Source organism: Macaca thibetana, chromosome 6, assembly GCF_024542745.1.
Source record: "Macaca thibetana thibetana isolate TM-01 chromosome 6, ASM2454274v1, whole genome shotgun sequence".
Taxonomy (NCBI): Eukaryota; Metazoa; Chordata; class Mammalia; order Primates; family Cercopithecidae; genus Macaca; species Macaca thibetana.
The window spans coordinates 93,966,397-93,981,031 of record NC_065583.1 but is presented as its reverse complement, the minus strand read 5'-3'; the positions used below and the strand labels follow the sequence as shown (position 1 = coordinate 93,981,031).

Genomic DNA, 14,635 nt, shown 5'->3' with positions numbered 1-14,635 from the left:
TATATAAAAGGATACCTGGATTCTCATAGCCCTGGATAGTCAATCAAAAGGAAAAAAAAAAGGCCGGGGGTGGTGGCTCCACGCCTGTCATCCTAACACTTTAGGAGGATGAGGCAGGCAAATCATCTGAGGTCAGGAGACTGTGACCAGCCTGGCCAACATGATGAAATCCCGTCTCCACTAAAAATACAAAACTTAGCCAGGCGTGGTGGTGCATGCCTGTAATTCCCAGCTACTCTGGAGGCTGAGGCCTCCAGAGGCCTGGAGGAGAATTGCTTGAACCCAGGAGGTGGAGGCTGCAGGGAGGCAAGATCGCACCAGACTCCATCTCAAAAAAAAAGAAAAAGAAAGAAAAGAATATTTTATTAAATATTGTCCTGATGCTCTCTTGTCTCTTGAAAAATGCCATTCTTTTTAGAGGTGAGGAGATTTTAGTATGAAAATCATCCTAACCATGCTTTTAACAATAAAAGCAGAGATTATTTTACTTCATTTTTTGGTATGCCAACAATTTTTCTTTTTCTTTTCTTCTTTCTTTATCTTTCCTTCTTTTTCTCTTTCTTTTGTTTCTCCTTCCTTCCTTCCTTCCTTCCTTCCTTCCTTCCTTCCTTCCTTCCTTCCTTCCTTCCTTCCTTCCTTCCTTCTTTCCTTCCTTCCTTCCCTCCCTCCATCCACCCTTTCTCCCTTTCCCTCTTTCCCTTGTTCTCTCTTTCTCTTTCTTTCTTCCTTCCTTTCTTTACTTTCAAACTAATGAACAGTCCTCATTATCACTGCAGTCATAGCAAAGCAATCACTACACTCAAGAACTTCTGAATGTTTAAGAATTATTTTTTTCTGCTCTTAATTACCACCTGTCTACTCTTCTTTTCACTTGGTCATTTGTTTTATCTCTCTCTGCAATGGTAATAAAGACCTCAAAAAATAAATATTTATTGAACCAAGCTTGCTTGATTTAAAATGCCTTCCTAATATGATGTTAATGAACTCTCAAGGCCTCCCTTATGCTTGCCTTATCCTACCTATTAGTTTTAGAACTAATTAGTTTTAGCTTGGAGATTCTTCTTTTTCCATTCAGTGTTATGAGGGACTATAAAAAAAAAAGTCTTTCATCACAAACAAACTCAGAAAATAATCCGTTGACCATTTTCAATGAGGGTGAGGGGACAGGATTCCCTCTCTTATGAATGTGATGACTGAAAACGAGGCCATCAAACATAACTATTCTTGCTTAAGGTACTGAGAAGTGGGTTTTTTTTTTTTTTTTTTTTTTTTTTTTTTTTTTTTTTTTTTTTTTTTGTGACGGAGTCTCGCTCTGTCGCCCAGGCTGGAGTGCAGTGGCACGATCTTGGCTCACTGCAAGCTCCGCCTCCTGGGTTCACACCATTCTCCTGCCTCAGCCTCCCAAGTAGTTGGGATTACAGGTGCCCGCCACCATGCCTGGCTAATTTTTTTGTATTTTTTAGCAGAGACGGTGTTTCACCGTGTTAGCCAGGATGGTCTCGATCTCCTGACCTTGTGATCCACCTGCCTCGGCCTCCCAAAGTGCTGGGATTACAGGCGTGAGCCACTGCGCCCGGCAGAGAAGTGGTTTTGATATATAATCGAAACAGTGTCAAGTTGAAAGTATGCATAATTTCTACAGACAGACAGTGTGACTTGCAGAATATTTTATGCTTCTATCTGCTCCCATTATTATGTCTTGTGTACGTTACCTTGTAGGAAAGGCCAAGGCTTTGTCGTCTCTTATTCTAAACTTTGTGAAAGTTTTAAAATCAGGTATAGAGAAGATTTTTTCAATGATAAATAGTACCAAATCCAGATTTTCCAAGTTTCTTGGCATAGTATTTAACCTATTTCCCATTAATTTCAATGCATAATCTCTACTGTGTATTCAAGACGATCTTTCTGTTCCACAGTATACTTATACATTTAATTCTTCACCCTTTCCCCCTCAAATTGATCTTTATTTAGTTGAAAAAACAAAAAAGAGACTTGTCAGGTGTATTAATCAAAGAGTATTGATGGTTAGAGTAGATGCCTGGGGCTGGAACGAGGCCTGGACCTGGAAAGATGATCTGAAAACACATCTAAGGACAGATCAGTCTCTTGGGCTTATGTCAATTCTTCTCTTTCCTCTATATATCTATGAATACAGCATTTTCCACTCTCTACCAACTAGAATCATTTGTCTAAAAATTGATGCTTTTTCACGGCCTTACTTGGCCCCTAGCCTAACTTGTGGCATCTTTTTGTGGGCTGTAGGCTGCCCAATAGTTCAGTCTTTAATTTCAGCTTCTCAAGAACGAGTTACTTATTGGACTTCTCTATCTTTTTGCAAAAGGCGAAGGTTGTCACAGGTTGTTGACAACGCTAAGAATCAGTAGCCCTTGAGTCAGGTGCCTACTCCTAGTTGATACTGTTGTGGCTAGAAAGAAGGAAATCACCTGGTGGAAGGGCCTGATTATGACCTTTAGGAGCACAAAGAATCAAAAACTATAGTGTGAAATGATAAGCTTACATGTGTGCTCTAATTAAAATTAATTGATTCAATAACTTCAAATCTTAAAACTCTGGATAGATTCATCAGAGCTAAATCTCTCTCCCTTCCTCCTTCCCTCTCTTTTCTGTGTACCCACACTTTTCTGGTCACTTAAGCTGAGCCATTGTTTGGTCTGAGTACTGGGAATATGGCACTGTCTGGTAGAAAACACCACTATGTGGTGAACAATGGCCGTGTATAGATTAACTCCTCCAGAAGAGGATATGGATGGTAGCAATATTAACCTCACCAATATGTTCAAATTGTCCTTTTCTCCTCCTATCAAAATGTGTTCATCGTAACAGGGCCTGCTCAGGTACAACTTCTTCAATGAGACTTTGCTTAGCAACCTTGGCCTTTATTGATCCCTTTTTTCCTCTGAACTCCCGGAATCCATATAATTGGAACCAAACAAATTTCAGCTTTGTATTTACATTTACTTTGTATTTTCTGTTTTTATTCACATTGTTGGTGTTTAGACTCATTTTAAAGATGCATGAAGACAGGATGCATATTATATATTTGTTCTACATTCCTCCCAACTCCAGGTTTAGTGCTTTATACAGTGTATGGGCTTAAGACATTTTATTAATTAGCTAAAAACACATAAAATGTTCACATTTTATCTTTTCCTCTCTAAACTTAGGTCTGTCCATTTATAAGTACACTATGAGCTTGTATACATGTAAACGTTTCTCATGCCACTCTCACATCTTCTAGGTCCACTTTTTATTTTTGTCTGAATGTATCATGCTAGAACCTCACCCCTTGCCTCTTGTTTTCTGTGTGACCCTTCTCTGCTACTGCCTTGTAGTATACCTACAGTGCTAATTCACTTATTTTGGGGACATGCAAAAGCCTGGAAATATGAGAGGGCTAACACTCTTGACCAATGGGAGGTAGTGGATGAATAAGTTTCTCTGTCACATCTTGGACAGATAGTTCCGAGGTTCACTCTATATACCTCCTCAGAATATTCTCAGTGAGATTGAGTCCTCATGATCTTCAACTGTAACCACAACTTTTTCAAGGTCTTTTCATTGGACTCAAGGTCTTTTCTTTATTTCTTCCTGGTTTCCCAATTTTTTTTTCCTTAGATCACTTTCCAAAATTAGCTACCTGCATCAAACCTTTGTCTCGGGCTGTGCTTCTAGGGGGAAACCAGACTAAGAGAGCCTGTATCTTAAGTTTTCACAAGAATAGTCTTAAAATGTTGAATAATTTAAAAGATTTCTTTACTCCCTTCCTAACTCTATTGTACATTCAAAATAACCATTCGATTAAGACTATCTTCTCATAATATTCTCTATCGTTCAAGATCATTTTCTGCGACAATCCATGGCCTGTGTTGGTGCTGCTTTGAGTTTATACTCAAATGTGTCTTCTGCCAAGGGGTTCCCAACTGAATATTCATCATGGTCAACAGAGATGTGTGCAAAGTCACAAGTAAAAAAAGAAAATCATTATTTTTACTTTGACACATAGCCTGAGAGGTGATGTATCTGCTCACATTTTCTGGGAACACATCTACATATCCAGATCCAAAAGGTATATCCATTCCTTCAGAAACATTTAGTAAATAATTGCTGGAGACTAGGCACTATGCTTTAGTAAAATGGTGATAGTAATAGTACCTGTCTTATAGGATTGTTGCAAAGATTAAATGTTGTAAAGTTACTATATGAGAAGTTTGGTACCTATCAAGTACTCAATAAATGCAATACATTATAACTGGGGCTAGAAAGAAACAAGTCACCTGTTGGTGAGTATCCCCACCAGGGTGGGGATACAAAATTTATAAAGAAATAATTCCTGCATTCAAGGAAATTAAATTCTTTTGGGAGGGTAGACATAAATAAATATTTTCTGTACAGAATGATGAGTACCAAAAATGTGGTATGTACCCAGTACAGAAGTAGCACAAAATGTGGAATGATTAATTATTTTTGAGAGTGCTTATGGAAAATGTAAACATTTTCAAGGCATTGGGAAAGGTAAAAATTCATGCATTCATTAAAAATATTACAAATATTTGCTGCGAGTCTGCTATGTAACAGTCATTGTTCTATGGCACTAGGTATACAAGAACATGACTGATAATCTTACAGATGCAATGCTTTGTTCAAAAGATGACTAGTCATCGAAGCATTCTGATATTTGAATCCCAAGCTCTTCTCCTGATATATGAGCTATTTGGCAGAGAAGAAATCTGGGTTCCCCCAATTGGGCATGAATGACCCAAAATATCTTTGTCTTGCACAATTGATTTGATAGCCTTATTCTAGCTTTCCTCTGTGTGAGCTAATGTGACCATTTTAATTTCTCAATCAGAATAGCCAGAAGCTATAATTTGGCACCACATGGCAAGTTCTGGCAACACTAGGCCCTGCATTTCTACATGGCAAAATAGCTGAGCTGGGTTAGCAGCTTCTTTCTACTTGAGCTTAACTGTTTATATAATGACTATATAAATATTATTTACAGTTATGCAGTATAATGAACTTTTGATCACACATTTTAAACTTACAGAGAATAATAAAAAGGTGTACAACAAAAAAGTGTGATCCAACATTTATTTTCTTAGTTGTTTTCCATGTTCCCAGAATTAATTTTTCTCCAAACTCTGTGACCAAAGTGTAAATTTCCTTTCAGTTCCATTCATGCATATTAGAAAGTCTACCCGTTTAATTTGTTTCTAAGATAACCCTTCTGTAGTCCTCCAGCCTTCTGGCTTTCATCCATACAGTTGTTCTTTCTGTGCAATTATCTACTAGGAATTCCCTTAACCTTTTTAATGCTATATTCCCATTTCCTTACTTCCGTGCATTTCTCTTTCTTGGTGACTCTTTTCCTTGATGGTTCACATCCTCCAGTGGGTTCTTGAGAAAGAGTGTATAGAATCTAATTTTTGAGTTTTTGTATGCCTGAAGATGTCTTTTTTTTTCTTTTTTTTTAAAATTTATTTATTATTATTATACTTTAAGTTGTAGGGTACATGTGCATAACGTGCAGGTTTGTTACATATGTATACTTGTGCCATGTTGCTGTGCTGCACCCATCAACTTGTCATTTACATCAGGTATAACTCCCAATGCAATCCCTCCCCCCTCCCCCCTCCCCATGATAGGCCCCGGTGTGTGATGTTCCCCTTCCTGAGTCCAAGTGATCTCATTGTTCAGTTCCCACCTATGAGTGAGAACATGTCGTGTTTGGTTTTCTGTTCTTGTGATAGTTTGCTAAGAATGATGGTTTCCAGCTGCATCCATGTCCCTACAAAGGACACAAACTCATCCTTTTTGATGGCTGCATAGTATTCCATGGTGTATATGTGCCACATTTTCTTAATCCAGTCTGTCACTGATGGACATTTGGGTTGATTCCAAGTCTTTGCTATTGTGAATAGTGCTGCAATAAACATACGTGTGCATGTGTCTTTATAGCAGCATAGTTTATAATCCTTTGGGTATATACCCAGTAATGGGATGGCTGGGTCATATGGTACATCTAGTTCTAGATCCCTGAGGAATCGCCATACTGTTTTCCATAATGGTTGAACTAGTTTACAATCCCACCAACGGTGTAAAAGTGTTCCTATTTCTCCACATCCTCTCCAGCACCTGTTGTTTCCTGACTTTTTAATGATCGCCATTCTAACTGGTGTGAGATGGTATCTCATTGTGGTTTTGATTTGCATTTCTCTGATGGCCAGTGATGATGAGCATTTTTTCATGTGTCTGTTGGCTGTATGAATGTCTTCTTTTGAGAAATGTCTGTTCATATCCTTTGCCCACTTTTTGATGGGGTTGTTTGTTTTTTTCTTGTAAATTTGTTTGCGTTCTTTGTAGGTTCTGGATATTAGCCCTTTGTCAGATGAGTAGATTGCAAAAACTTTCTCTCATTCTGTAGGTTGCCTGTTCACTCTGATGGTAGTTTCTTTTGCTGTGCAGAAGCTCTTTAGTTTAATGAGATCCCATTTGTCAATTTTGGCTTTTGCTGCTGTTGCTTTTGGTGTTTTAGACATGAAGTCTTTGCCCATGCCTATGTCCTGAATGGTACTACCTAGGTTTTCCTCTAGGATTTTTATGGTATTAGGTCTAACATTTAAGTCTCTAATCCATCTTAAATTAATTTTCGTATAAGGAGTAAGGAAAGGATCCAGTTGCCTGAAGATGTCTTGATTTACCAAAACAATTGAGTGTTTGTTTGGCTGGCTAAAACATTCAATATTGGAGATGTTTTGCCCACAATATCTTAAAGGTTTCAATCCATTGCTTCTCCAGATTCAGTTTCCCTTTTGGAAGTCTGATACCATTCTGAATTTTGAGCCTATTAATAAAATCTGTTACTTTTCTCTCGAGAAACGTTTGAATATTTCTATTTTTGCCATGGGGGTGAAATTTCATGACTATGTACGTTAGTGTGGTCCATTTGTATTCATTGTGCTAGGTATTTGAAGAGGTCTTTCAATTTGAAGGTATTTGTTCTTCTTTTGTAAGCGCTTTTTTTTGTAGCACTTCCTGATAATTTTCTTTCCTTTCCTTTCTCTGTTATCTCTCTGAAACTCTTGTTTTATGATGTTGACCCTTTACCTGGTCTTCAATTTTTTTTTCTATTAGTCATCTTTAGTAGCCTTTTTATTTCTCCATGATATTTGTGTAGTCGTAGTTGCTGCTGCTGCTGCTGTTGTTGTAGTTCCTCTTTCTCCCCTTCCATGCTCTCTTTTCCTACTCCTCCTTCTTCATAGATCCAATTATCTTCTCTTATTTTCTGAGTTTTCTGAATAAAACATTTTAAAGTTTCCTTCAGTGCCTGGATTTTCTCTGAATCCTTCCTTTCTTTTTCTGTCTCTCCCTTCCTTCTTCCTCCTCCCCTTCCTTCCCTCGTCCCTTTCCTTCCTTCCTTCCTTTCTCCCCTCCCTCCCTCCCTCCCTCCCTCCCTCCCTCCCTCCCTCCCTTCCTTCCTTCCTTCCTTCCTTCCTTCCTTCCTTCCTTCCTTCCTTCCTTCCTTCCTCCTTCCTTCCTCCTTCCTTCCTTCTTTCCTTCCTTCCTTCCCCTTTCTTTCCTTTCCTTTCTTTCCTTCCTCTTCCTTCCTTTTTCTTTCTTTCCTTCTTTCTTTCTTTCCTCTTTCTTTCTCTCTCTTTCTCTTTCTTTTCTTTTCTTTTCTTTTCTTTCTTTCTTTCTTTCTTTCTTTCTTTCTTTCTGCCTTTCTCTTTCTTCTTTTTTTTTTTCTTCTCCTTTTTCTTTATTTATTTGAACTGTTATGCTAGAGTCTTCAAATTTCTGGTGATCATTGATTGTCTGTTTATATTTAAAAGAACCTCCAAATGACTGATTGAAAATTCTGATGAATAAGCAGGAGTAGTAAATTATAAGCTTCATTATAGGGCGATTAGGCAGGGACTTGACTGGCTGTTGCATGACTCCCAGCTTTCTTTATCTGTGGGTCTTTTCTCTTGCACTGGTCAGCTTTCCTGAAGTGGGATCCTATGGCCTCCTGTCTGCCACTTAATTACGGACTGCCAGAGTATTTGGAGACCAGAAAGGGAAAGACTTTTTGGTGTTTCCAAGATATTGGTATCTTCAAGAGCTGAGTTACTCTTCCTTAACCTCTTCAGATGTTAAAACATTATTTTCATTTGTTTTAACGCATATTTTTTACCACCCGTGTGTGTGTGTGTGTGTGTGTGCGTGTGCGCGTGTGTGTATGTGTGTGTGTGTAATACCAACTTTCTCCCTGGCTGGTTCCATCATTTAACCCTCATCGATCTGCTTTTAGGAGAGAGTAGTTGCAAGTTGTTGTGTGCCAGACATTGGGCTCAGTGCTGGGAATCTTCCCACAAGTAATACAGCAGTTGTTCCTGCCTTTAGAGAGACTTGAGTGTAGTGGACAAAACAGACGAACTAAGTTAACATACAAATAAATGAAATAACCAATTGTGATTAGTGCTATGAAAAATAAACACTGCTGAGAGAATCAATGAAAAGGGATACTTTAGATAAAGCATCAGGAAAAGCCTTTCTGAGAAGTGACATTTAAACAGATGAAGAGGATAAAGAGGCAGCCATTGTGAAGGGCAGGGGAAAGTGCCTTCCAGTCTGAGGCAACAGTGTGTGCAGAAACATTCCTTGAGAAAGAGTTAGGCATATTTGAAAACTGACCTAAGGCCTATATAGCTAGAGTAGATATTAAAGGTCAGAGTAGTACGGGATGATTGAAGAGTTAGGCATAGCCAGGTCAGGCAAGTCCTTATTGTCGTGACAAAGGCTGGCCTCATCACCTGGTACAACTGGAACCCACCTATAGTGTTCAGCCATGGAATCGATGAGAAGTCTTGGAAATGACACTTCAAGGTGTGATACTAGGAGTGGGTTGTGAGGTGGGATGCAGGTTGAGAGCAGTAATTCCCTACCAAACAGGTACATGTGGCTGCTCCTTAAGGTCATCATTAGCTTTGGTACAACACACACTCTCCACAGAGTCTTAGTAGATGTTCTTACGTTTATGGATGATCATACCAATATGAACAGAGAGATCGAGTTATTAGTCAATAACCACAGAGAGAGGAGAAGGAAGTAAATATTAGAACCGTAATACATTCCTCCCATTGGAAAGTAGACAAGAACATATTTCATTAAAATGCACATTGTTTTTTAAGAGAAATACGTTCACAGTCTCTGAGCATCATTGATACGCTTTGAATAACCCTAAGATAATTTCTTCTGGGGATAAGACTATAATTGAGGTAAATCTATACTTCAATTTTAGCAGCTTAAATTTTTCTTCCAGAAGCTTGTTTGGGGTTAGGACTAACTTTAGAATTGCTTTCAATGATTGAGGTCCTTCTGCAACCCTGCCAGAGAGTAGGAAATTCACTTGATTCCAGAGGCTTTCTTCCCCACTGACTTGTTCCAGAAGGTTCAACAGTCTCAGTATTAATGGTTTTAAGAATTAATAAACAGTTTTGTTATTTTAAATAGTTTAAAAATTGTTAAAATGTGTTAACAATCTTCAGAGCAAGATATTTTCTTCTTATGTAAAAAAATCACAAGAAATTGGCTTTACTAAATAAGAGGAGGAAGGCTTTAAGTGGTGTGGTCTGACAGTAATTTGTATTAGAGTCTAGAGGAGCACATTTGTAATGTCTTGTGGTAGTACATTTATCTCTTGGTGACAGAAGGAATAATTGCTTTAGAGAGCATATCAGTGGCTGTTTAAAAATTTAACTCTTTATTTCCTCAAACCCAAGGCTACGTAAGTGAGAGAAGAAAAACATGAGAAATATAATTCAGGTAAAATAGGAAATATTTGTTAAACAACAACAACAACAAAAAAAATGCATTAACCATTGTCAAAGACTGGTGAAAAGCCTGGAAGAGTAATGAAAATAATTTTCATTATACACAAGTAAATATCATTCATGTATTGCTATTACTGTTATGTACTATTATTATTTCTGGCTGTTATTTGTAATAGCTTGTGGAACATGGTTTTCAAATTAAAAACACCTAGATAAAGTGGTTTTTGTTCAAAAATGAACAGTATTTAATAAGTTGTTAATTATTAGGCTTTGCTGTCTTATGTTCTCAAATTTGACAGCCTTAATGGCTTCTCGAATACTATCCTTTTTTAACCTATTCTTTTGTATGAAGTTTGTTCTTCTTCAAGTCCTTGATTTCCCTTGAAAAGAGCTGTTGATATTTATGTCTCCCTCGGTTTCCAGTCAGCTCCCTGAGGGCTAGAATGGCATCTTGTTTGACCCCATCAAAAGGTGCAGTGCTTGGGTATAGTTGAAGCGGCACCTCAAGACACAGGGGTCACATAATTTATTGTTTAAATTGATCATGTCTGAAAGTGAAAGACAGATTAATAATTATGCTGAGACAGCAGATGTAAACAGTCCAAATCAAACCAGGATGCATGATTACTCTTCTTTTAAGGCAGCCAGGGTGGAAACACAGGTAAGACTCTAGCAGAATCAGATTTTTAAAGATATCCTGATTATTCTTCAATTTAACATGGAAAGATTGAGCCACAAAAATATTTTAAATTATTTTTATTATAACCCTATAGAAACCCACAATTAAACACTTATATGATTTATTTTGTTCCCCCAAAGTGACTCACCTTTAAAAAAGAATGAGGAGATGTGTGTGTATATGTGTGTGTATCTATCCAAAGTGTGTGTGTATATATATATATATAAAGTATATATATCTATCTATGATATGATGTAATATTTTTAGACCTATTTGTATTTTTTCTCTTAAATCTATTGATTTTGCATAATGTAGGAGCACACAATTTTGAAAGGAACTGATTTCCTGAAAGGGTCCAGCCATGCATTGAAGGAGGGGGTAGACTGCCAAACTAAAAATGCATTTGTGTTAAACAATATTCAGCTTGTAGCTGGCACATAGTAGGCATTCAATTAATATTTTATGAGTGAATGAAAAAATAAATAAATGATGAATACTAGCTTAGATTCTTTTCCCTGTATGGCCTGTGGCTAGCTAGGTTCATGCTGTTTCTTCAATTTATCGAGGTCACTTTGAATTCTGATCTTTTCTTCTGAGGTGTTAGCAGTCCCTTCTAACTTGGTGTCATCTGAAAAATACTACCTGTATGAAATGTGTGATTGAGTTAAGCTAGGAGAGTCATGTTGGACATTTTCTTAAACTAGAACACAGCTGGAAATTATTACACAACCAAAAGCATACTTCATTTCGGTCTTATCAGGCCAGCCTTGTCCACATTTGACTGATTTTTCACTTATCATCCATAATCAATCACTCAATTTCTTCACTAAATAGAAAATAAGATGCACAATGAAGCCTCATGAAAATTAAGAGAAGAGAAGCGATAATAGGTTAGGGCACTAAGGAAATACCTTGTAAACGTACTTTGTAAATTATACTCGAGTGCATACCTATTGTATATGCCTCAATAGGCAAGACTTGACACATAATGTATAGAAACAATCTATTATCGATTTTCCCATAGGGCAGATGTAAAATCGCGAATGCACTCATATTCCTCTTTCAAAAATTTTGGTAGAAAAATATCTTACTGCTGGAAGCTTAATTCTCTTCAAGTTTTGTAACCAATTCACTATTTAGTTATCGAGAAAGCTTTTTTAACATCAAGAAATAATAATCTCGTGTTAAATTAAAAATATTTAGTCTTCTAAAATGCACAGGGCAAATTTTTAGATTTTTTAAAATACAAAGATGAATAGCAGGAGGTAAGTCAATCAGTGATATGTATGCAACATGAAGGAAATAACCGAGATAATTTACCGGGTAATTTAATTCTCTTTTGCATTTTTTTCTGATAAATGAAGTAAAAGTTACCTCACTTGAATTTATATTTGTAGATTCATGTCACCATGGAAACTACTAAGCCATTGCTCAAAGATTAGTAGATTGTATCTACATTTTGTTCTTTTTCTTTCCTATTCTAAAATTTAAAGAAGACGTTATTGTGTTTCTATTATTTAAAAAAATGAAGTGCTGTTTTACTGACATATAAAATAATTAAAAATTTTTAATTTTTGTGCCATATGCCTTTTTCCTTTGGGGGAAATATGACAATGTAGGTAAAACATAAATATTTCCCTGGAGTAAGTTTACATGACAAAGGGAAAAATATCCTTCTAATGATAAAGTCCCCTCTTCTAAAACACATTTAAAGTTCTGTAACATGTTTTAATGGCTCAGGACCATAGTCGCAACACTCCTTTTGATCCATAAGTGGCAGTATCTATTTGTATGAGGAGGTACAATTGGCAGTGTGCATTCCCAATGTTGATGATGATCTGTATGTCACAGGCTTCATTTCCAACAATGCTATATGTAAATTAGTTATACCTTCATGCCAGGGTAGAACGCCATTCACAGAGTAATTGCCAACATTCTTCCTGGTCATTCTACACATGGAATGAAAATAGCCATTTAGAGATCTATTTCTATAAATTAACAGGATAAAAATATTATGTTGTACACATTCTTTACATTATTTTTATAACAGTTATGTTCATTTTTGGTTACCTATTTAACATTATATAAAATGGAATTTTAATGTCCCTTCAGTATTTAACCTACTCTCAACATTTTTTAAACATCTAGTGATTTTATATTGTTTAGAGTATAAGAACTATATAAAAATATATTCTGTTGCAAATTATTTGAAAGTCTTTAAATGCCATGCACGAAATATATGTTGATTAGATGTGTGAGAAATTACTCTCAGTTACTGTGGTAGTACATAAAGCACAAATGTTTAGGTTAAATTTTTTGCTTTACTAAACAGTGTTTGCTGTTTCTGAGGTTTTCTTTTGATTTCTAAGAGGAGCAGTACACATGGACCTAAGCACAAATAATGGCAAATATAATTGTTTCAAATGACAAGAGCTTAAAATTCTTAGGGAGGGAAATTTAGCAAGCAGACTTTGAAAATCTATGAAGTGAGAAAAAGGTACTAATAGGTGAATTAGGGACATAGACAATTTTTATTATAGCTTCTGTGGGCTTTCCTCATTCCATTTAAATTTTCGCTCATTTTAGAAATGTAGTGATGTATACTCCTACTTTTCAGTTTCACAGCAAAAGTGAAACAACTGCTTTCCCCCCACACAAAATGATTTGTAAATGCATTCTGTGAATAAAACACATTAAACGCCATTTGCATATAGTACGTTAACACATGAGGAAAATGGTTCACACAGTACATTAGGAAGGAAATAAACAGAAATGACTTTAAAATGCCTGCTATATTTATAACAATTTAAAAGATAACAGAGCAATGTATTTCAGGTGGATTGGGCTTAATTCAGTGACGATGTTTTCTTTAGAAGCCCTTATTTACTAATTTTTTTAAAAAACACTCCTTTGCCAATTGCAGAGCTAAACTGCCAAGATTTTCAGAGCTGACCAGGAGGTGGAGATCTCATGCAAATGAACTCTTCCTCTTGGCTGGCAGCCCACAATGACTGATTCAAAAGAACACTTTAACCCAGAAGATGAGTCTGAGCTGATTATTGCTGGCCAGAAACCACTCCAGTGTTCCATGCTAGGTGGGAGGTTGCCTTCCAAATACTATATTACCTTCCAAAATTTACTGGCTCTATTTCCGAAAAAGGAAGGGTTCATGTTTTCTCTCTTTTTTAAAAGCAGAAATCCCCATATATTAAAAACCATCTTATCTTTAAATTAAATTTCTAAGCACCATTTTCTATTTCCCTCAACTTATATAACAACTGCTTACAGGAGTGTATGTGTACCTCTTTATTCCTAGGCTGTCTGAATTTTACATGGCTAAGTTTCAGTGTTTAATAATATATTGAATCTGAAAGAAATGTTGAAAAATATATAATATGTGTAAGTCTCAAAGTTTTATTAGTTTTTCTGGTGTGAACTGGCATATGATGTAATTTTGAAGAATAGTATAACGAAGGTATGTTGAATTGGCGAGATGCAAGTCCAGCAGTATATTATAACATCGTCATTTTACTTCAGATTCTGGTTTCGTATACACTTCCGCCTTAGGTAATTTACATAAACATGCATAGTCTATGAATAATGCATAAACCTTATTTTAAATGCAGAGCTTTCAACTCTCACAGTGCACTAGTATACACACCCATTTGATTGGCTCTGCTCTGTTTTCATTACTCGCAATTTCTTGGAACACAAAAGAGGTTGAAAAGGCTGACAGGAACGGACAGTATTTTTTCTTGTGTGTGTGGGAAATATTTGTTTCCTTTTCAAAGCAATTGGTGTTGCAAAGTTTTGTCTGTGATTATTGTTCCTGGTTGTTGTTATTTTTTTCCAAGAAAGAATGCATTAAAATGTCTGAACCTACAAAACAGCAATCACAATCAGATACTTTATTTATTTTTTTATTTTTAAAGGATACTGCAGAAATTGTTTTCTATTTGCATAAATCTGAACACTAGGCTATAATAAGGAAGCAACCATTAGACTTTTGGGGCAATATCCCAATTATACTTGACATAAGTGGGTAATCTTAAAGCATTGATTGAATAGTTATGCATCCAGAAAATATAAAAAATTTAGCATTAAATTGTGTTTATTCAAG

General features: G+C 36.3%; 1 long non-coding RNA gene across 2 annotated transcripts in view; it reads right to left on the bottom strand.

Moving 5' to 3' along the window:
* Positions 1–5,875: 5,875 nt before the first annotated feature.
* The window catches only part of LOC126956412 (uncharacterized), a 422,440-nt gene continuing 413,680 nt past the window's right edge, over positions 5,876–14,635 (bottom strand). For both annotated transcript variants that reach the window (XR_007726322.1, XR_007726323.1), the window contains exon 2: positions 5,876–6,156. This is a non-coding gene — a long non-coding RNA (uncharacterized LOC126956412). The remainder of the gene's footprint in view (positions 6,157–14,635) is intronic.